The sequence below is a fragment of the Periplaneta americana genome, chromosome 4 (assembly GCF_040183065.1).
Source record: "Periplaneta americana isolate PAMFEO1 chromosome 4, P.americana_PAMFEO1_priV1, whole genome shotgun sequence".
Taxonomy (NCBI): domain Eukaryota; kingdom Metazoa; phylum Arthropoda; class Insecta; order Blattodea; family Blattidae; genus Periplaneta; species Periplaneta americana.
The window spans coordinates 13,442,328-13,466,968 of record NC_091120.1 but is presented as its reverse complement, the minus strand read 5'-3'; positions in this window follow the sequence as shown (position 1 = coordinate 13,466,968).

Below are 24,641 nucleotides of genomic sequence, written 5' to 3'. Positions count from 1 at the left end.
ATTGGCTATTGGACGCACAACGCCTCCAAACGCATGCTTGTCATCTTCTTCTTCATATTAAAATAGTTCCTTCTAAAATAATAAAATGTATAATATACATGGAATACGAGTGAATTAAACATGCTTATAAGAACACTTTCTTACGATTTAAACAACATGTTTATATTAGTAGTTTCAGACATTGCGTGTTAAATCATTGTAACGTGTATTATGGCAACGCGCATGCGTAATAGACATTAAATCCCTCCCAAGGTGACTTGCAGCTTCACAGAGCACATCAGCACAGCTGGTATAATACAGTGCGAGATTCAGTGTTGCCAACCTCAAATAAATTTCTGTAGAATTAAAGAAATTCTCCACTCTTCAAAGAATAACATTTAATCACGAATCTACAGAAAATGAAAATCCACTATTCCCAGTAGGCAAATAATAATAATTAACACTCTGTGAGCATTTTACGGGTTAGTTCAGTGAATGTGTTGAAATGTCTGCAATATATCAGACGGTGGCTGCCCTGCGTGCCCACTTGCTGAAAATAATGCGCCCTGGTGGCTGCTTTGGTAGCTAGCTTGCGATTGCGGAGTAATACATTTCGGTTTTGTTTACGTCTACTTCAGTCTTTAGTTGGAAATAGAGTGGAACACAGATAAAAATAAGGACAGACTACATCAGTAATCTATACTAATAATAAATCTGTAGCCGAAAATTTTCTGCTAATTTTCGATTTTCCAAAAATAATTGATCCTAACGTATATAATTAACCACCCTGAAACCGAAAATCGCTTTTTTTTGGAATTTTTGTTTGTATGTCTGTCTATATGTTTGTTACCTTTTCAAGCGATAATGGCTGAACCGATTTATATGAAAATTGGAATATAGATTAAGTTCGTTGTAACTTAGATTTTAGGCTATATGGCATTCAAAATACTTTATTTAAAAGGGGGGTTATAAGGGGGCCTGAATTAAATAAATCGAAATATCTCGCTTATTATTGATTTTTGTGAAACATGTTACATAACAAAAGTTTCTTTAAAAACGTTTTCCGATAAGTTTTATTCTTTACAAAATTTTGATAGGACTGAAATTTAATGAGATAAATGAGTTTTAAAATTAAAATAACTGCCATCTAAGGCCGTGTAATGAAATAAACAAATGACTTCGTCTATAAGGGGCCTTGGTCAACAACAATCGAAAGCTATGAATCATAATCCTACAGAAAATGTTTCTGTGTTTGTATGAAGCAATATCGGAAACTAAATTAACCGATTTGTATAATTAATTATTATTTCACCATTGGAAAGTATAGTTTCTCTGTATGGACATAATGCTATAATGTTATTACAGTAACTTCTGAGTGAATTGAGGACAGGTAAGATTAAAATATCTTCTTATGCACAAGAAAACTTGATAGGCAATTCTGTGTATTCGTTTCCTGTATTTCTTAAAATAATGTTTATCTCAGAGAATTAACGAACAACGAGAGTGTATTGATTTAGTATGCAGTAATAATATGTTAGCTTAGCATTTCATTATTTTATAATCCAAAATTTAACTATGCTCAATTGAATCGAGTTAAATACATAAAATACATATGCATTAAATGCAATGCAAAAAATTTGGGTAATGAGCGAAGCAGATTATGTTGCCCTGTTGCAAAATAAAATTTGTTCCTCCTGAGATTCAAGAGCCCCCATAACAAATTGAAAACTTACTTATTGGGGTACATCCGTTATCAACACACTTTTTATATTTAATAATATAATATAATATAATATAATATAATATAATATAATATAATATAATATAATATAATATAATATAATATAATATAATATAATATAATTTAAGTTATTTGAAGGGTTCAGAACCATAGTGGGCCAAGCGCCATTTACTGAATACGTAGAAAACAAGAGTTAAAATTAAGTTATTACCATAATTCAATGGAAACATATAACAAGTAAAATAAAGTATACACATTAAATGTAAATGATGTCAATGTTCATTAAACTATGGATGCATGTAATAAAAATTAAGAAACATGTTAAAGGAATTTTCATTGCACCAAATGAGTGCTCTCTGGACCAAAATGATTCCATTTTAATTATTTAAATATAATTTAAATTAAGTAACATATTAAACGATTTATCCTTCTATCAAACACGAATATTCCCTGGATCAAATGTCCTATTTTAATTATGTAATTACTTTATATTTATTTCTAACGGGTGCAGCGGAGCGCACGGTTACGGCTAGTCAGTAATAAACAAATAAAAACTAACCAAGGAGTTAAACAGGGCTGTCCATTGTCCCCTGCGCTGTTTAGTGTATATATTGACAATGTCAGTAGACAATGGCAAGAACAACTAAATACCGGTACTCATTTTAAAATTGATGACGAAGTCTTGAACACTATACTGTTCGCAGACGATCAAGTAATTTTTAGTTAACACTGAGGACGAATTACAATTTGCTGCTCATAAACTGAATGAACTCGCAAGTGAATATAATATGAGTATTTCTGAGAAGAAAACCAAAGCAATAGCTTTCGAAGGTACAAATCATAAAAGATGCAAAATAATGATTAATAACAAATTAATAGTGCAGGTAAATAACTCCAATTATCTAGGATTCAACGTATCTTACTGTCAAAAAACGATATAAACATACAATTAAATAGATATTATAACATGTGCGGAACAATAAAAAGAACGCTGAAAAATAAAACACTTAAATCCACACAGCTAAAATTTTATAAAACAATGGCAGTACCAATGCTGACATACGCCTGCGAAAATTGGACACTTAACAGATCAAATAAAAGAAGAACAGAGGTGGCTGAAATGAAGTTCTTAAGTTCAGTAGAAGGCTATACATTATTAGACAAGAAATATAATGAAGAGATCAGAACAGAATTAAATATTTTTAACCTGACAGAAAGAATTCAAAGTCTACGATGTAATTGGCTACAGCACATAGAAAGAATGCCACCCTACAGGCTTCCACAGATTTTACTCCACTACCAACCTAAAGGTAGGAGTGTTGGGCGTCCGATGACAAGGTGGGGAGACTCGATCCCTTGATGTGGAAACAGGCCTAAGGCCTAATTCCATGATGTAGAAGAAGAAGAAGAAGAAGAAGAAGAAGAAAGCTCTACTAGAAAGAGTGGTCGAAGAAGAAAGAATAACGCTGAAACTAATCAGGGACAGAAAAGAAAATTAGTTGGGTGACTTACTAAGAAGGAACTGCCTACTGAAGAATGCACTGGTTTGAGTGGTGAAAGGGGAGGAAATTTCGAGGCAGAAGAAGATGTCAGGCGATAGACAACAATAAGGTATATAGATCGTATGCGGAGACTGAGAGGAAGGCGGAAAACAGGGATGTTTGGATAATGCTGGGTTTGAAATGAAAGACGTGGCCTTGGGCAGAAAACTATGAATTAATGAATCCATTAAGTTTAAGGAAGCCAAGTGACTGAAGCCAGACCCCGGCCAAAACATTTCGGGCCTCAGGAAGAAATTTTACTGCAAGACAGGTCTATATACATCACAAAGTTTTCTACTTTTACAACTCTATACGCTTCAGTGAAATAATTAATATGTTGTTGTTGTTTGTTTTCTAATGCCAGGCATTTGGCAATAAAGGCATTTGATCTCTTGCACTTCAATATTTTTCAAAGATATTGTCATGGTTGAGATGGGCAGGGCATGTAGCACGTATGGATGAATCCAGAAATGCATATAGAGTGTTAGTTGGGAGACCGGAGGGAAAAAGACCTTTGGGGAGGCCGAGACGTAGATGGGAGGATAATATTAATATGGATTTGAGGGAGGTGGGATATGATGATAGAGACTGGATTAATCTTGCACAGGATAGGGACCGATGGTGGGCTTATGTGAGGGCGGCACTGAACCTTCGGGTTCCTTAAAAGCCATTTGTATGTATGTATTGTCATGGTTAGCCACTGACGCACAGATTTTGAGATGTTCTGAATCCATTTCTTGATTTGAGTTGCACAGTGGACAGTTAGGAGACTGATATATTCCAATTCTATGCAGGTGTTTGGCCAAACAGTCATGGGCTGTTGCCAATCTAAATGCAGCTACAGACGATTTTCGTGGTAAATCGGGAATTAACTGTGTATTATGATGCAGAGAGTTCCATTTTTTCCCTTGGGATTGTGTTATCAAATGTTGTTTGTTGAAGTCTAAGTATGTAGATTTAATAAATCTTTTCACAGAGTAATACGTAGATTTAGTAACAGGTCTGTAAGTAGCAGTGCTGCCCTTCTTTGCTAAAGCATCCGCATTCTCGTTTCCCAGGATTCCACAATGGGATGGTATCCATTGGAATACAATTCTTTTATTGAGTGTTATTAGTTGAGAGAGCATTTTATTTATTTCTGCTGTTTGAGATGAAGATGTGTGTTTAGAGACTATTGATAGAATAGCTGCTTTGGAGTCTGACAATATAACTGCATTTTTAAATTTATTGATGTGGCAGAGAAAATTCCTGAGACTTTCACTTATTGCAGTGATTTCTCCATCAAAACTTGTTGTTCCATATCCAAGAGATGTATAAAGTGAGAAGAGACAGCACGTAACACCTGCACCTGCACCTTGTTCCCTGGAGATCAAGGATCCGTCGGTGTATAAATGAAGCCAATTTTGTGGAGGGTACCTAATATGAATTGTCTCTAAAGACAATTGTTTCATTATTTCAGTGTTTACTTCTGATTTCAGTATTTCTTGTGTTAGATTTAGATTATACTCTATATTTAATAGAGTTAAAGGGTTTGGTTTAATTTGTAGGTTTTCTTTTAAATTCGGAATGTTGATTTTCTGTTTTAATTCTTGGACCATGGATATGAAACTTTTTTGAGTTTTTAATCTACAGAGAGGACTGTATGAATGCCAATTGTTTCCCGGTAATCTGATAAGTTTTTCATATTGAATCAGTGATTTTTCTTCTATTACAATTTTGATGCTGTTAATATTAGTGAGGAATCTCATAGAATCTATTGGAGTTGTTTTGATTCCACCAGTAATGAGCCTGAGAGCTTGGTTTTGAACACATTTTATTTCGTTTATGAAAGGTGAAGTAATTAAAATTTCTCCGCAGTACGTCAGCAAATAATTAATATAATATTTTACATACGACTAAAAACACTACATGGGAGGGGTGACAATAGGAGGAAGAAGAATAAAGTGCGTGGGATTTGCACAATATGGCGTTGTTAGCAGAAGAAAGGACGATACTAAAGGAATATGAAAATGTGGAAATCCATGTGAAATGGACAGACAGTATAAGAAATGAAGCTGTATTGGAAACAGTGGGAGAAGAAATAATGATGTTGAAATACAATTCAATTCAATTTATTTGGCCATTAGACATACAGTTTTAGGCTTCGTCAGAATGCATTGAAAAAAAACATATACATACATTTTAAAAAACACTAATAACAGAAACAGTAAAATTTAAGTAATACAATGAAAACATGAAATCATTTGAAACTTTTAAATTAAAGAAAACTAACTAAATTGCAATTAAACTTATTTATTAAAATACAATTTCATACAAATTTGTGGTCAAAAACTCAGCAACAGAATAAACAGGATTATTTAATAACCAATTGTAAAATCTAGTTTTGAAACTATTGATTGGTAATTTACAATATTGACTTGGGAGCTGATTATATAATTTCATCCCCATAATTAAAAATTTTGTGTTGCTCTTGTGTAATCTACAATAAGGAATATTAATTTGTTCACTATTTCTAATTTCATGATCATGTATATTGGCCACTAATGAGTAATTGTCGATATTGTGTCGAGTGTAAAGTACTAGATCATATATATACAGATTTATGATTGTTAAAATCCGTGATTGTCTGAAAAGTGGCCGACAATGTTCCAGATAATTTGATTTACATAAAATTCTAATGGCCTTCTTTTGTAAAATCAAGACGCTTCCAATTTTGGTTCCATTTCCCCAGAAAATTAGGGCATATCGAATTATAGACTGAAAAAAAGAAAAATAGGCACATCTTAAATAATTCTGAGAAGCGCAAGTCGTTAATTTCTTTAGCAAATATAAAACTCTTTATAGCTTTGTGCATATGTATTCGATGTGTTTATCCCATGTTAAACTGGAGCCTATAAAAAGTCCCAGAAATTTTGTGTAGTTGAGTCTCTTGTCCTTATTTATTAGATAGTTTAGCCTGAAAGTTAAGTTGATAGTTTTTTTCTTGATTAAGCAAGAAACCATTAGATTCAAACCATAAAGCCATCTGCGATAGAGTGCCGTTGTTGAGAGCATGTAATTGATTTAGAGCAGAGGAAGAACATAGGAAAGTAGAAAGAGGAAGAGAGAAAGGAATTGGTCAAGCCACTGGCTGAGAAGAAACTATCTACTGAAGGATGAACTGGAAGGAATGGGACAGAAGAACATATCAGATGATAGACGACATTAAGATATGTATCATATATGGAGACTAAAAGTAAGGCAAAAAGTAGGAAATAATGGTGAATGCTGGATTTGCAGTGAAAGGCCTGTCATTTGGCAGAATACTATGCAAGTATACGTACAGAAATGAATAAGCTCTATAATACTAAAATTTGTTACTGTGCTGAGTGTAAATACTTTAAAATGACAAACTCGTGACGTAAAATTGAAAAAAAAAAACAAAAAAAAAAAAACATAACAATAGTCTAAAATAATAATAAAATGTCCTAATAAATACGCATTTCTAAAATCTGGTGACTATTATCAGGATTTATATAGACTACAAGTTAGTAGTAATGTCTATGAGACATTAATTAATAGTACATTATGCAACGAGCCTATAATGGTACTAATTAAGACGCGAGTATGTTTATGAAAAGAGCGCAAGCGAGTTTCATAATTTTGATACGAGCGTCTTAATTACCATTATAGGCAAGTTTCATACGAATTTTTATGCTCGACCATATTTCTAACTTGAAATTATTCATAAGTAATCATATTATTCTTATCTGACTGGGGAGCGGAAGTGACCTTATGCAATATCTCGTAAATTGTGCGATGTGCGCAGACGCGAAAGTATTGATTTTTTCAGAGGAACAAATGTCATTGACCTTGATATAATCTAGAGAATAGCATGGATAATTTTGGTATAACCTGGAAATTGATTTAGAATTGAAAAACGAGATGACAAATTGAATTTATTTGAATATTATTTAAAATTAACGCTAATTAATATAGTAACAGAACATAACTTTCTGCGACAGTATTGGATTTCCAGCCTCCGTGACGTTTCGCCAGTTGTCTTTCGATTGCATATCCGAGAATAATCGATACTTGCACTTTCATATTGCTTTCTGATTGGTGGAAAACCTGAACTTTAATGAATAGGTGTACTTTAATGAGGTCCATTAAAAGGCTGCTACTAGGTGTATAATTACTACATTTCGGCATGGTCGAGCATAAAAGATTATAATATGTCGTCACAATACGGGCTCTGGTTATAATCATCTCGAAAAGCAAGAGGTCCAACTCTGATAGGTGTGAAATACCTGCAAAAGACAGGCTTGGTGTTTCTAATTAATTAACACTCCAATTAATTTAAATGGCGTGCTTAACACTGAGGAATAAATTATAGCAGACGCGTTATATATCCTGACTTAAACACTTTAATAGCATAGCCTCGCTACTGCGTTGCAGTAGATCTTTACCCTGATCTTCATTTGAACACGCGCATTTTGAAACTGTTTCTGTGGCAACCATGACAGGGCGTAGTCTGCGAGTCACATGGAACGTTACTTGACGGACTCTAATTCAACCTGGGTTACAGAAATTATCTATATTTTGTTTTCACGGAAAAATTCAAATATCTTGGAGCAACAGTAACAAATATAAATGACACTCAGGAGGAAATTAAACGCAGAATAAATATGTGAAATGCCTGCTATTATTCGGTTGAGAAGCTCTTGTCATCTAGTCTGCTGTCAAAAAATCTGAAAGTTAGAATTTATAAAACAGTTATATTACCAGTTGTTCTATATGGTTGTGAAACTTGGACTCTCACTTTGAGAGAGGAACAGAGATTAAGGGTGATTGAGAATTAGGTTCTTAGGAAAATATTTGTGGCTAAGAGGGATGAAGTTACAGGAGAATGGAGAAACTTACACAACGCAGAGCTGCACGCATTGTATTCTTCACCTGACATAATTATGAACATTAAATCCAGACGCTTGAGATGGGCAGGGCATGTAGCACGTATGGGCGAATCCAGAAATGCATATAGAGTGTTAGTTGGGAGGACGGCGGGAAAAAGACCTTTGGGGAGGCCGAGACGTAGATGGGAAGATAATATTAAAATGGATTTGAGGGAGGTGGCATATGATGGTAGAGACTGAATTAATCTTGCTCAGGATAGGGATCAATGGCGGGCTTATGTGAGGTCGGCAATGAACCTCCGGGTTCCTTAAAAGCCAATAAGTAAGTAAGTAAGAAAGTAAATGAGGCACGTCACATGTCATTAGTACGCTTACATATAGAATGGAATAACAGTTTATTCCTTGCATAGAGTACAACAGACATTCTAATAACATGTAAGTCCCAAAAGAATAGGTTACTTTCCTCAGAAAAAAAATCCTCTAATGTTCCTTTGATGCATTTTTCATCCAGTCTACTCTCAAAAGATCTGAAAGTTAGGATTTATAAAACAGTTACATTACCGGTTGTTATGTATGGTTGTGAAACTTGGACTCTCACTTTGAGAGAGAAACAGACGTTAAGGGTGTATTGTAAAGAATATTGTAGCCTACATTTATCAACATGCTAATAATTATAACAATACTAATAATAAAACAGGTTCATATTACTAAGGAACAGGTTCGTTATAATAGTTTTCTAATGTCCCTCTTTACTGTACCTACAATAACATCTGAAGAAGTGCAGGGGTCTTGCTGCATCAAATGCAACTTCTCGGGCGAACTTAGTGTTTGCAGGTTATTCCTCTAAATTGGAGTTCTATTGTAGCGAGATGGTATTTGACAAGATGAGGCCGAGGATCCACCATATATTACCTGACATTCGCTTTACAGTTGATAAAAACCTCGGAAAAACCCAACCAGGTAATCATCCCATGCGGAAATCGAACCCACGCCCGAGCGCAACTCCGGACCATCAGGAAATGCGCTACCGCCTAAGCTATTATTATTGCTCTTACTAATACCACTCCTGCGGTATGTCCTGAAAACCCCATCAGTTATTCATAGATTTCAAAAGGCATATGACTCGGTTAAGAGGGAAGTTTAATATGATATTCTTATTGAATTTGGTATTCCTAAGAAACTAGTTCGATTAATTAAAATGTGTGTCAGTGAAACGTACAGCAGAGTCCGTATAGGTCAGTTTCTGTCGAATGTTTTTCCAATTCATTGCGAGCTAAAGCAAGGAGATGCACTATCACCTTTACTTTTTAACTTCGCTCTAGAATATGCCATTAGGAAAGTTCAGGATAACAGAGAGGGTTTGGAATTTAACGGGTTACATCAGCTTCTTGTCTATGCGGATGACGTGGATATGTTAGGAGAAAATCCACAAACTATTAGGGAAAACACGGAAATTCTACTTGAAGCAACTAATGGGATAGATTTGGAAGTAAATCACGAAAAGATAAAGTATATGATTATGTCTCGTGACCAGAATATTGTACGAAATGGAAATATAAAAACTGAACCTTTATCCTTTGAATAGCTGGAAGAACTCAAATATCTCGCAGCAACAGTAACAAATATAAATGACACTCAGGAGAGAATTAAACGCAGAATAAATATGGGAAACGTCTATTATTATTCGGTTAAAAAGCTTTTGTCATCTAGTCTGCTCTAAAAAAAGCTAAAAGTTAGAATTTATAAAACAGTTATATTACCGGTTGTTCTTTATGGTTGTGAAACTTGGACTCCCACTTTGAGAGAGGATCAGAAGTTAAGGGTGTTTGAGAATAAGGTGCTTCGGAAAATATTTGGGCCTAAGAGGGGTGAACTTACAGGAGAATGGAGAAAGTTACACAACGCAGAACTGCACGGATTGTATTTTTTACCTGACATGTTAGGAACATTAAATCCAGACGTTTGAGATGGGCAGGACATATAGCACCTACGGGCGAATCAAGAAATGCATAGTGTTAGTTGGGAGGCCGAGACGTAGATGGGAGGATAATATTAAAATGGATTTGAGGGAGGTGGGTTATGATTGTAGAGACTGGATTAATGTTGCTCAAAATAGGGACCGATGGCGAGGTTACGTAATGGCGGCAATGAACCTCCGGGTTCCTTGAAAGCCATAAATAAATATATAACTAGTGGCTTGTGCAGCAAATGCTACATTAGACGTTCAAATATACATTTTTCACATTTATTTTCAATGAAGAATACCAGACATTCTGAAAGTTATTTGCTTCCATAATAATGAAAGATACTCTTTCTCGAGCCAATACTGAAGAGAACCACGCATATAAATATCTACACCACACCGCCATTAAATATATGAAAAGACCCAAGCCTACTTGATTATTATCTATAAAAATATTTGATTTTTAATAATATTATTATCTTACGGAAGTTTTATAACTTTCAGTAACATATACTATATAGCCGCCACTCAGTAAAATATAAAAATCAAAATCTAATTTAAGTTATTCTCTATGTCTACTTATATAACCCCAAAACGTTTCACTTTCATATCATCAATATAGCGTTAATATGTATAATTAATGAAAAATAGTCACATCATGGCATTAACTACAATGGCATTTCATTTCTAATGGTAATAATGTCATCAAACCACTCCAAGTTCTGTAGTTTTTAATATCCAATACACAGCTATACCCAGAAAATTACACACCACAGAATCGAACCTGTATATTATTTTAATAAGTTAAGTTTTTAGTAATAAATTTAATTTGAGCTCTTAATATGTCAACATTCTTGCAGAGCATGGCCTTCGTGTAAAACTGTTTACTGTAGTGTGAGTTTGGTTTTATTCTGAAATGCAATTAGCTAGTTCTCAAAACTGACGACAGGTGGATTTTGGAAAGTACGAAAATTATGTAGGAAAATTGACATTTCACTGAAAACTACTATTTTTCTGAAAAGCTTTGAGTTCCAAGCTTCAAAATGAGGGGTCATTTATTAAAATCCGTTCAGTCGTTTTCCCGTAATTTCCATTACCAGTTCAAATTTATATATATATATATATATATATATATATATATATATATATATATATATATATATATGTCGTGAAAACAGTTCTTCACTAAATCCTCCAAGGGAGGGTAGGTGATACATCATTGTCGCACTCGATTTTCCTGTGACATTTCCTCTCCTATCCTGACTTTGCCTCGTTTCATATGAAAATTATTGAATAGCCTCTTCCCATAAGTAACATACTTACTTACTTACTGGCTTTTAAGGAACCCGGAGGTTCATTGCCGCCCTCACATAAGCCCGCCATTAGTCCCTATCCTGAGCAAGATTAATCCCGTCTCTACCATCATATGTCACCTCCCTCAAATCCATTTTAATATTATCCTCCCATCTACGTCTTGGCCTCCGCAAAAGTCTTTTTCCCTCCGGCCTCCCAACTAACACTCTATATGCATTTCTGGATTCGCCCATACGTACTACATGCCCTGCCCATCTCAAGCATCTGGATTTAATGTTCCTAATTATGTCAGGTGAAGTATACAATGCGTCCAGCTCTGCGTTGTGTAACTTTCTCCATTCTCCTGTAACTTCATCCCTCTTAGCCCCAAATATTTTCCTGAGAACCTTATTCTCAAACACTCTTAATCTCTGTTCCTCTCTCAAAGTGAGAGTCCAAGTTTCACAACCATACAGAACAACCGGTAATATAGCTGTTTTATAAATTCTAACTTTCAGATTTTTTGACAGCAGACTAGATGACAAAAGCTTCTCAACCGAATAATAACAGGCATTTCCCATATTTATTCTGCGTTCAATTTCCTCCCGAGTGTCATTTATATTTGTTACTGTTCCTCCAAGATATTTGAATTTTTCAACCTCTTCGAAGGATAAATCTCCAATTTTTATAGTTCCATTTCTTACCATATTCTGGTCACGAGACATAATCATACACTTAGTCTTTTCCGGATTTACTTCCAACCCTATTGCTTTACTTGCTTCAAGTAGAATTTCCGTGTTTTCCCTAATGGTTTGTGGATTTTCTCCTAAGATATTCACGTCATCCGCGTATAGAAGGAAGCTGATGTAACCCGTTCAATTCCAAACCCACTGTGTTGTCCTGAACTCTCCTAATGGCATATTCTAGAGCAAAGTTAAAAAGTAAAGGTGACAATGCATCTCCCTGCTTTAACCCGCAGTGAATTGGAAAAACATCAGATAGAAACTGGCCTATACGGACTCTGCTGTAAGTTTCACTAAGACGCATTTTAATTAATCGAACTAGTTTCTTGGGAATACCAAATTCAATAAGAATATTATATAAAACTTTTCTCTTAACCGAGTCATACGCATAAGTAACATATAGATTATAAAATGTAATACATATAAATATGTAGGTCTACACCCTAAGTACACTCTACTTAGAAATGTCTTTAATGAACAGAACTAGACTCTTGCGGAAGTTTCTAAATAGTCTTAAATGATCAAGTTATTTTTTTCTCCTCTCTCTTCTTCTTTTTTTTCTCTTTTCTTTTTTTTATTATCTTCATATATTACTTAATCATTTGTGTTTGTATGCCCTTTAGTAGGACTTTGCTAATCAACATTTTATGTCTTGTCACCCATATGTATTCTCCAATTAGTATATTAACTGAATAATATATCTCAAGTAAATTAATCGTCCAATTTGTCTCGGGCATTTTAGGTCTTATAAATTGTGTGTGTGTATTCCCCTTATGTTATGTAACTGATTTTGATTATGTGTAATTTTCTACTTTATTTTATATATTATGCAACTGATCTTAACTATTTGTAATTTTATATTATGTAACTGATCTTGTCTATTGTAATTTCCTACTATATTTTATGTAATTTCTAAGGTATTTTTTTGTGTTTTTTTGTAATCAAGTTTTGTATCTCATGTATATTATTGAAACCTGGTTGAGTGGACGAGAAGGCCTCATGGCCTTAACTCTGCCAGGCAAAATAAACCTACTATTACTACTACTACTACTACTACTACTACTACTACTACTACTACTACTACTACTACTACTACTACTACTACTACTACTACTACTAAATGTGACTCGAACTGAAGGCCGTGTTACCAGCAGCGTTGAAGTTGTGTGTACAGAGCAGCGGTTGGTATCAATGAAAGAACATGAACAATAGCCTGCGTGTGGCTTTGTGATAGTGTTCCTTTATACAGAGTGATTTATATAGAACTGACACGTTCCTTTCATTAATTGTTTCAAAACGAATTGTGCTAGCGACAACTTATTATACCTAAAATATAGAGGAATTTTGGCAGATTATTTACCTCTATAGCGAATGTTGTCCAGCGTTGTCAAATCCGGAGATCTCGGTGGCCACAGGTTCCTGGAAATTATTCGGTCGTCACATAACCGGATAAATGGAACCATGCTTCATCTGTGAACCATGTGATGGACAATATGGCAGGATTTTGCACAATGAACGTCTGAAACCAACGACAATAATTCAATCTTTTATCCTTATCTGGTTCCTGTAGCTGATGAACAACCGTAACCCTATATGGCTTTAGGCTCTCTGAGGCATTGAGTAGCTGTACCTTGTCTCCTGCGACAAACGTCTTAATGACTGCTCCATCAATTACAGCTACTCAAAGGGCATACCAGAGAGAATTTGGTGTTCGCAATCCTCCCAAAAGAAACACAATACTGGGACTGGTAAACAAATTGGAAACAACTGGATCTGTGGTGAGTGAAAAGGGCAAGCATCGTTCATCTAGGCTTCCCACGGTTGTTGTTGACGTAAGAGCACGACAGGAGCAGTCACCCAAAAAATCATTAAGACGTTTGTCGCAGGAGACAGGGTACACCTACTCAATGTGTCAGAGAGCCTAAAGCCATATAGGGTTACGGTTGTTCATCAGCTACAGGAACCAGATAAGGATAAAAGATTGAATTATTGTCGTTGGTTTCAGACGTTCATTGTGCAAAATCCTGCCATATTGTCCATCACATGGTTCACAGATGAAGCATGGTTCCATTTATCCGGTTATGTGACGACCGAATAATTTCCAGGAACCTGTGGACACCGAGATCTCCGGATTTGACAACGCCGGACTTCTTTCTATGGGGTTACTTAAAATACAGGGTTTACGTCACACGTCCCCAGACATTGGACGATGTGAAGCACAACATCACACAGGAGATTCAAGCTAACAACAGAGTCCTCCAACGAGTGGCCAGTAACATGGAACGACATGTTGAGTTGTGCCTTATGCAGGATGGAGGACATTTTCAACATTTGCTATAGAGGTAAATAATCTCCCAAAATTCCTCTACATTTTAGGAATAATAAGTTGTCCCTAGCACAATTCGTTTTGAAACAATTAATTAAAGAAATGTGTCAGTTCTATATAAATCACTCTGTATTAGTATGTCTGTTGGAGGTAATCGTCTGATCTCTAAGGTCATATTTTTATTTGAATGCGTTGGCGGCGCAATAGGGGATGTGTGACGATATTTCACACACCCTCCGCACTGTAGATGACGTTTACATTTTAATTTCTAATTTTAAATTGAGCACGTCCATGTTTTTTTCCAGAGTTTAGTGTTTGGGAATTTTATTATGGGAGCACCTTAGCGAGGCGTAATGGGCCGTTCAGGTATGATTTGTATTAATGGAAATCGCATCAGGCGTGGAACAGCTTGTGTGGGAATGGAACAAAACGACTCGGTAATCACGTCCAGCCCACGGCTCTCGCATGAATCTTTAAACACAATACTGCCATTAGTTCAATGCGAAATGAAATGTTTAATCTATGTCATAGCCCTTAAATACAGGACTAGTTATTTTCCACGAGTATCCATGTTCCACAGTATCCTGTGTGTTCAGCCTGCAATGTGTCCCCTTATTACATCGCTTGTTTCTCTATAATTACTGTATATTAAACAAAATTGATATGATAGCCATTTAACAGATGCTTTACAACTGCATTGTAGCAAACACGTATACGCAAACAGCAGATACATGTGTGTAACTTGTGTTCGCATAATTAGGACTTCATCATCTCCCAAGATAAAATATATATATATATATATATATATATATATATATATATATATATAATTTGAACTGGTAATGGAAATTACGGGAAAACGGCTGGATGGATTTTAATAAATGACCCCTCATTTTGAAGCTTGAAACTCCAAGTTTTTCGGAAAAATAGTACTTTTCAGTGAAATGTCAATTTTTAAACATAATTTTGCTATTTTCCAAAATCCATCTGTCGTCAGTTTTGAGAACTAGCTAATAGCATTCACGGCCGACTTGATATTCCCTTCGCTTTTTTGTAAAGGAGAAGCGAAGCGAGCATCAAGTCGGCCGTGTTGCATTTCAGAATAAAACAAAACACATACTACAGTAAACAATATTACACGAAGGTCATGATCTGCACGAATGCTGATATATTTAGAGCTCAAATTAAATTGGTTATTAAAAAATTAACTTACTAAAAATAAATATTATATATAGGCCTATATATAGATGTTGTACATAACTAAATAATCTGACATATTTTATGCAGGTATCACATGTATCTACCAAACTTGGTAAACTTTTCACTGTTCTCTTTTATACAGTTTCTTGAAAAAAAGAAAACATTTGGACATGTCCACTTTTTGGAGAACATTTTACACGCACAGACCTCAATCGAGAAAACGTATAAGAAATCATGTTTAATTAATATTGCTAACTATATCAACATACAAATAAATACCATACCTTATAAGTGTTTTATTAGATAAAATATCTTAATGTTAAAATGATTTCCTGAACAAGAAAATCAATATTATATTTATATTTTTCTCTTTCTAAATTTGTGTCCTTCAACCTTTGAATTCTTGGCACGTCTGATATATCAAGTAGGCTACCGAAAAATAATTATTCTAGTACACAATAAACTATATTCAATAACAATTATTATTATTATTATTATTATTATTATTATTGTTATTATTATTATAGCTGATTCAAAAGTTTTTGAATCGGTTTCCCAACATGATTTAGCCATATGTTTTTCATCTTTCTATGGCATTTCTTATTTTGCGTTCCTTCTTTTATTTCCTGTTCCTCTTCTTTGGCCAATGCATACTTGAACCTGGATGATCATTCATTTGAAAAACGAAATATTTAACCATTAACACCAACAATAACACTAATATGGCGATGAATTGAAAGAAAACAACACTAATGCCATCTTCATGGTATTTTCTAACGAGAATCAGATAAGTTTGTGACTTGTCCGTCTTTTGCTAGAAAGAAGTTCGACTAATCCGCTTTTTGCAGAAACGCTACATTTTCAAACACTCATTTCAATGACACAAATCCAGTTTTCGTAGAAATTTGTCATGTCAATAAATGCCGCTTGAAATGAAGTGAACAGAACTTGTCCAGTTTTTGCAATCAACCCTTCAATTAGTTTCTTCGCTGCTGTCCCATAATTTTGTATGTATACGTATTTCTGATGGTGTAGAACAGAAGGCCTGATGGCCTTAACTCTACAGAATAAATAAAATATTATTATTATTATTATTATTATTATTATTATTATTATTATTATTATTATTATTATTATTATTATTATTAGGTGGCGGATGTTGATGAAAAGTCATCGTCTTATTTTTCACATTAGGACGATGCCTATTAATGTAGAAATCCTTTCTATGTTAATATCAACGTAAAATAGTACATTATGCAACAAGCCTATAATGGTAGTAATTAAAACGCTTGCGCTCGTTTCATAATTTTCATACGAGCGTCTTAATTACTATTATAGGCAAGTTTCATACGACTTTTTATGCTCGACCATATTTCTAACTTGAAATTATTCATAAGTATTCACGTTATGGTTATGTAAGTGAGGAGCGGAACTGACCTGAATTGTGAGATGTGCGCAGACGCGAAATTATTGATTTTTTCCGAAACACGAATGTCATTGACCTTGATATAATCTAGAGAATAACATGAACATTAGGCTTGATATAACCTGGAAATTTATTTAGAATTGATAAACGAGATGACAAATTGAATTTATTTGAATATTATTTACAATTAACGCTAATTATTATGGTAACAGAACATAACCTTCTGCGACAGTATTGGATTTCCAGCCTCCGTGACTTTTCGCTAGTTGTCTTTCGATTGTATATCCGAGAATAATCGATACTTGCGGTTTTATAATGGTACAATTAATACAATGGTGATTTCTCATTGGCTGCACAACTGAATTATAATGAATAGGTGTACTTTAATGAAGTGCTTTAAAGGGCTAATACCAGGTGTATAATTAATACATTTCGACATGGTCGAGCGTAAAAGTAATTTCTTATACTGCATTTTTTTGACGTTTTTGAACTAATAGGTCATTTTTATATTTTTTTCGGCATTTATTGGTCATTTTTAATACTTTGAAGAATTTAGATAATTTGGAATGCATTTTACTTTCTTCTTTACCGATAGGTTTGTTAAATCATTTTCTAATCAAATAAGTCAGTAGTAATCACCTACTGAATAAGTGAATAACAGTGAAGTTTGAGTTTTATAGTTTGGAACAGACTCTAACGTCCATCCCTCATTCCACTGAAGGCTTCACTTCACAAATGGAAGTAATATAAAATGTTTGACAGCAGCTTAGTTTAAGTGAGGATTTTGACCGCTACTGTTCTTTTGTCGGTAAGAGAGTGTCTTTAGAATTTATGTTTGGAAAGGAGGAAACTTTCACCATGTCCTGGACAGGACGTTGTATCCCCAACATCGTTCGGAAGGGATGTCTACTGTAGTAGACAGCATTTTTAACACAGAGATTGCAAGAATGCACGCAGCGCCCACAATTTGTTTTGTCATTCACACTCTCTCATCTGGAAGATAACAGAAGTGAAGCACGGAAGGAGGAGGAGATGGAGAATGAAGGCACTGACATGGACCACCCCTGATTGAAACACACTCTACACCCTCATTAAAAACTATAATTTTCCCTTAAAATCTTCATTTTTTTGCATGTTCTTTTTCTTTATCTTAGCCAAATTCCAGGAAGTTGCCTCCTCTCTCCGAGATTTTCAGAGCAGTCATTGAAACAAGGTGACTGATTTTTAAGAAGTTGTGGTGCGAGTACGTGAATAATATTTAAATCTCAATTTCTTTTAATTGTATGTCATTTTTTTCGTTAGTTTAAAGGCATTTTAATGATCATTTTAAGTAGATTTTTAGGTCATCAACATCCGCCCCTACTTATTATTATTATTATTATTATTATTATTATTATTATTATTATTATTATTATTACCTGCAGACTTACTAAAGACTTTACCAACAACCAAAAATGTATTTGAAAATAGGCTTAAGGACCTTACTAATAGACGGTAATTATACACAGTATTTAAAGGGTGTAAATGATATGTTGTTATTGAAGTGTTGTATCAGTGAAGAATTGTGTTGTGTCAGTGAAGTGTGTTGTATCAGTGAAGAAGTATGTCGTGGCAGTGAAGTGTGCTGTGTAAGTGAAACGTGTTCCTGTCAGTGAAGCTTTATTTGTTTATAGCGGCAGTGCAAAGAATTTGAACAGTGAAATGTTTTTGAAGTGTTAGTGAAATCAGGATAGAATCAGTAAAATGTGTCGTAGTTCCATTGCAGTGAGTGAGTTGACAGCGAAATGAGTGTAATGTTGAAAGGTACTTGTGCAGATATGAACATATCATACTCGTGGGTTTTAGTTCGATCTTAGTTTTAAGATACAAATTAGATTTATTTCAAATGTTATTTTAAGTGATCGTTTCATTTAATTTAGGATATTCCCTGTTGTTGTTGTTGTTATTATTATTATTATTATTATTATTGTTAGTATTATTATTATTAGTGTTAAATATTAGTATTATTATTAATTGTATTTTTAACTAATAAGTTTATTATTGTCATTATTGAGTGTAATTAGTTACCACTGCCACCGGGTATATACCCATTGCAGTGTGAATAAATACATACATACATTATTATTATTATTATTATTATTATTATTATTATTATTATTATTATTATTATTGTTAGTATTATTATTATTATTAGTGTTAAATATTAGTATTATTATTAATTATATTTTTAACTAATAAGTTTATTATTGTCATTATTGAGTGTAATTAGTTACCACTGCCACCGGGTATATACCCATTGCAGTGTGAATAAATACATACATACGTACATTATTATTCTTCTTCTTCTTCTTCTTCTTCTTCTTATTATTATTATTATTATTATTATTATTATTATTATTATTATTATACAAGCCAACAAAAATCTGTTCTGCGAATATTTCGAGCTGTATACTGATGCAATGACACACTAACATATTGTACAAGGCTTTCTGTTCGTTGATGAAGCTGATTTAAACCAGCGCTATAAATTATTCTAGCTGAGTCTCCATAGAAACACGTACCTTGTATTAGAATTTATACCATCTGCAATGTGACGTTTCAAAGCAGAACTAACCAATGCCTCCTGTGGTACACCAATATGAATGTGTCTTTCGAACTGGGCTGTTTCATCTATCTCTCAGCAATTTGTCATAGCAGGCCGTGTGTACAGGGATTGATATCTTGCGCGGCAGCCCGGGTCACGTGATATACGGAGAGTGCTCCTAGATTAAAGTACCATTCAGATAATTCTACGAATCAATACAATCAAAACAACTTCTCTATTTCGTACAGCATAAAATTAAACTCATTCTTCCCATACTCTCAATTCACACAAGCGGGATCATGTGATGTCGGTCACACCACAGCCAGATCACAACTTTAATTAAATCCAATACCTGTTATTATAGAGTGTATCTGGAACTATTAGAATGCGAAGCAATTCCACAAACATTCGGAAATAAAAAAAAAAAACTTTTTTTTTTTTTTTCATAAATTGTACTTCTCCTTATACAGAGACAACATTTTATTTTTACTTCAACTTTTATTGTACCTGAGTTTTTGAATTTACTTCACTCCCACCCCTGCTACTAACGAAGTTCCAACCCAACTATCCTCCACACAGAACCAAGGCCACAGTACTTAGTTAGTGATTGTAGTACGTTTCAGAAATATGTTCGCGTTTTCCAGTGACGAAAACTTCCAATATTGAATCATATTTTCGCATAGGTACTGTCGTCCGTTTGCCTACGTCGCATCCCGATTTCTCTCACCTGCTTCTGCTCGCTCCACTGTAAAGACTAGTGACTGGGCTTTCTTAGCTCTTTTCTGAAATCATTAATTTCTGTTAGGAATTAATTGGACGTCTACGTAATATTATGCAACCGTTTAAAATAACTTAAATAAAAGGGCCTCATTAAGTAATTAACTATCACGTGATTCCTCCCCCCCCCCTTTCTACGATCCTACGACATAACCACTTGGACGGACACTAGATAGCATGTCTGAGTAATTGTATCTGTGCGGGTCGGGCAGAAGTGAAGACTGAATTTACAGTACGTAAGGTACTCTTTTATAGAGTAGGTACAGAATTATTTCAACATGAGTTACTAGTATGAAGGACGAAACTGGTAATTGGAATTAGATGCAATAGTCTACAATACGATAATATGCGCAAAAGAACTGAAGCCTGTATCGAAATGAATGTGTTTAAATATCCATATTATGATTATTTTTCATTTTAACTTCATTCTCTATATCGTACGTAAAAACACTCATTGTTAATACTGTACTGTATTTTGATTAAACAAAACCTAATGAAAATTATCACTCTCAAAACTGCTATATTTCCTACTTTACGTAAATGGATGAACCACTTTTCTTCCCTCCTGTACCCAGCAAAGTATCTTGTTTGTATTTTACGCCAGTATCATCGAACTCCAGTCGTGGAGGGGGTAGCAAACGGTGTTTTCGGGTATCAATCATTAATCCAAAGGTATAGCCAGGTTAATATTAAAAATGTTAGTAAAAATAAAATGATGTCCTTTTATTACAGACATGCAATCCAATGCATTGTAGGGGAGAATTATTTTCTTACCAACACTAAACAGGTGCACATTGAGGGCCTCTCTGGTTATGTGGTCAGCACGGCACAGAGCCATCGCTGAGACAACAGGACAGTATACGCAAAACACATAATCCAGCCCCGCAGCCGAAAAATAAATTCTTACCATTACCAACACCGGGAAACGAACAGCGTCCCGCGTGGTTAGGAAGCGCATACACACATAGCTAGAGCGGCGGATTGACCATATGATCATTTATGATTTTATCATGACTTTATTTCAATCGGTAATCATGTATGGAATTATAGGATGGGGTAGCTTATTTAAATCCAATTTTAATCCACTTTATTTATTACAGAAGAAAATAATTAAAATATGTCTTCATAAACCTATTGATTTTCCATCTCAAAATTTGTTTCTAGACTTTAATGTACTTAACGTAAGACAAATTTATTATATTGTATTAATAAAATTCATACATAAAAATCGAAACAATTTTGAATTGTATTCTCATAGTTATGAAATAAAAGGTAAGAATTCTTTAAGATTGTTTGAACCAAAATGCAACACTGTTACAGTATTTAATCATAGTAGTAATTTAGGCCCAAGAATATATAACAAATTGATATTTAAATATCCTAATCTTGTCAATTCTAATACCTAGTTCTAGTATTAAATTAAAAAAGTTATGTATGGATTTTTATAAAAATTGAAAAATTGTAAATTTAAATTTATATACTATAATTGCACAGTAGACATAGGACAAATTGTATTGTATAATTATTAATTTCAATTCAGGAATCCGCCCCTGAGCACGAGTTCTACTCTTTCAGGGGCGAGCTAAAGTTTTTCTGTATATATTATATTTTATATTACAATTATTAGCAAAATAATAAATAAATAAATAAATAAATTAATTAATTAATAAAGAAATAAATGAATAAAAAATAAATAAATAAATAAATAAATAAATAAATAAATAAATAAATAAAGAAATAAAGAAATAAAGAAATAAAGAAATAAAGAAATAAATAAAGAAATAAATAAATAAAGAAAGAAATAAATAAATAAATAAATAAAGAAATAAAGAAATAAATAAATAAAGAAATAAGTAAATAAATAAATAAAGAAATAAAGAAATAAAGAAATAAAGAAATAAAGAAATAAGTAAATAAATAAATAAAGAAATAAGTAAATAAATAAATAAAGAAATAAGTAAATAAAGAAATAAAGAAATAAGTAAATAAATAAATAAATAAATAAATAAATAAAGAAATAAGTAAATAAAAAAATAAAAAAATAAAAAAATAAAGAAATAAGTAAATAAATAAAGAAATAAGTAAATAAATAAATAAATGAAGAAATAAGTAAATAAAGAAATAAATAAAGAAGTAAATAAATAAATAAATAAAAGATAGCAAATACAGGTTCACAAATTAATATACAAAAAATAGACACAAATAAAGAGTTGAAACTGTACTTTTATAATCAGGTCTGTGAAATGGTATTCTGAGTAGAAGTAAGGCTAATGAAATTAGAAAATTTAGAAATGCAATTTTGATTTATTACTACTTTTTACATTTTTTTTTCAAGTATCGACCAGACAGGTCTCGCTTACAGATCTCGGTACGTAATATACTATTTTTAGTGCGGAAGCTGTAAATTGATTTGTGAATCGATTAAAAAAATAATGCTATGAAAATAACACAATTTCTCTGACAAATTGCCAAGCAGCTAGTTTCAATTTCTATTTGCGGAATTAATTTTTAATTGCCACTGTGGTATATAAATTAATGTAGCACAAAGATTTAAAAATGAATGCAAATTTTATAACCTAATTTGTACTGAAAACAGAACATGTAATATGGAAATATAATGTAATTTCTCTTGCATAATATTGATTTCTAATAGCATGCATAATTTTATGGAACAAATTACAAATGCTAATGATATGTATTCATCCGACTGTAATTAATTAAAATTACTTTTTGCTCACGAAATTAATTTATGATCAATTAAAAAGGCTACTAGTATTCTTTCAATGAGGAATGATCTGCATGAATATATCAGTTCGCTATCAGGCTAGCTTTTCGTGAGATATCAATATTTATTTTATCACATGTGATGTGTCACAGCATACCGTCTACTAATATTACGATAATGTAATAATGTGGTAATTTTCACTCTTTCCCACGTTTTTAACTTGTGTAATGTAAGTTCAGACTTTAGAATATTTTTATTTTATACATGATAGAAGTGAAATAGCCTTGCTGCTTTTCAGAGCGAATAGCTCATGTTCTATGTAACAAAAAACTATAACATCATATTGATGGAAAATTAATAGTTTTTTTAGAAAAAAAAATTTTTTTCTTTATTAAATGTTTAAAAATCTCTTATTCGGTAACTATTATGAGTAGATCGTGATTTTTGTCCATATCGATAGGAAAACAAATTAAGGGCAGGTCTTTCACTGCAAACCCAGCTTTCTTCAATCTTTTCTATTTTCTGCCTTCCTCTTTGTTTCCACATATGATTCATATATCTTAATATAGTCAATCATCTGATGTCTTCTTCTACTCCGAACTCTTCTCCCGTTCACCATTTCTTCTAGTGCATCCTTTGGTCGGCAGTGATGCAACTAATTCCTTTTCCTCTTCCTGATCAGTTTCAGCATCATTCTTTCTTCACCCACTCTTTCCAACACAGCTTCATTTCTTATTCTGTCTATCCACTTCACACGTTCCATTCTTCTCCATATCCACATTTCAAATGCTTCTATTCACGTCTCTTCACTTCGTTATAATGTCCATGTTGCTGCTCTACACAAAGCACTTCACTAGTCTCTTCCTTAGTTCTTTTTCTAGAGATCCACAGAAGATGCTCTTTTTCTGTTAAAAGCTTCCTTGGACATTGCTATCCTCCTTTAGACTTCCTGGCAGCAGCTCATGTTACTGCTTATAGTACATCCGAAGTATTTGAAGCTGTTCACTTGCTCTACTGCTTCATTTAGATTTCGCGAGTTTATCTTCTGTATTTTCTACCTATGACCATGATCTTCGTCTTATTTGAATTTATCTTCATCCCATACTGCAGATATGCTCCAATTTTTTTCTCCAATTTCTGTCGAGTACAAAAAATCTGATCAATAGTCGATCTATTACGCCTAAAACCACAGTAAAATCCCAATAATTTTGTCTACATATGGAGTTAATCTTCTCAAAGGTATATTGGACAACATTTTGTAAGTAACATTAAAAAGAAAATAGTCCAAAGGATAAAACGGTGGAGGAAATAATTATTTTATCATATATCCCATGAGATGGCAGATCCACGATTGAAAATTCTGGGTACCTTCCGGTGCTGGACCCCGGACTCATTTCACCGGCATTATCACCTTCATCCCATTCAGATGCTAAATAACCTAAGATGTTGAT